The 958-nt window shown below is 41.8% G+C and overlaps 1 non-coding gene across 1 annotated transcript; it reads right to left on the bottom strand.

Annotated features, from left to right (window-relative positions):
• Positions 1–529: 529 nt before the first annotated feature.
• Positions 530–633, bottom strand: LOC130971237 (small nucleolar RNA R71). The gene has a single exon (XR_009082467.1). It is a non-coding gene; the product is annotated as a small nucleolar RNA R71 (small nucleolar RNA).
• Between the last annotated feature and the right edge of the window lie 325 nt (positions 634–958).

Below are 958 nucleotides of genomic sequence, written 5' to 3'. Positions count from 1 at the left end.
AGACAAAGGCATTCTTGTTGAAGCTGACCCTGAACCTGAAAGGACCTTGAAGCGAAAGCTAAGAGAAGCTAAGGCACAACTCTCTGTAGAGGACCTGACAGAAATCTTCAAAGAAGAAGAAACCATGGCAGCCGAAAACAACAACAACAACAACAATGCAAGGAAGGTGCTGGGTGACTTTACTGCACCTACTCCCGACTTCTATGGGAGAAGCATCTCTATCCCTGCCATTGGAGCAAACAACTTTGAGCTTAAGCCTCAATTAGTTTCTCTAATGCAACAGAATTGCAAGTTCCATGGACTTCCATTGGAAGATCCTCATCAGTTTTTAGCGGAATTCTTGCAAATCTGTGACACTGTCAAGACTAATGGGGTTGACCCTGAGGTTTACAGACTTATGCTATTCCCTTTTGCTGTAAGAGACAGAGCTAGGACATGGTTGGACTCACAACCTAAAGAAAGCCTGGACTCATGGGAAAAGCTAGTCAATGCCTTCTTGGCAAAGTTCTTTCCACCTCAAAAATTGAGTAAGCTTAGAGTGGAAGTCCAAACCTTCAGACAGAAGGATGGAGAATCCCTCTATGAAGCTTGGGAAAGATACAAACAATTGATCAGAAAATGTCCATCTGACATGCTTTCTGAATGGAGCATCATAGGTATTTTCTATGATGGTCTCTCTGAACTATCCAAGATGTCTTTGGATAGCTCTGCTGGAGGATCTCTTCATCTGAAGAAGACACCTACAGAAGCTCAAGAGCTAATTGAAATGGTTGCAAATAACCAATTCATGTACACTTCGGAAAGGAACCCTGTGAACAATGGGACTAATCAGAAGAAAGGAGTTCTTGAGATTGATACTCTGAATGCCATATTGGCTTAGAACAAAATATTGACTCAGCAAGTCAATTTGATTTCTCAAAGTCTGTCTGAAATGCAAAATGCACCAAACAGTACTAAG

This window comes from Arachis stenosperma, chromosome 3, assembly GCF_014773155.1.
Source record: "Arachis stenosperma cultivar V10309 chromosome 3, arast.V10309.gnm1.PFL2, whole genome shotgun sequence".
Lineage (NCBI taxonomy): Eukaryota > Viridiplantae > Streptophyta > Magnoliopsida > Fabales > Fabaceae > Arachis > Arachis stenosperma.
The sequence above is the reverse complement of the archived record's forward strand: the minus strand, read 5'-3'. Positions and strand labels throughout refer to the sequence as shown.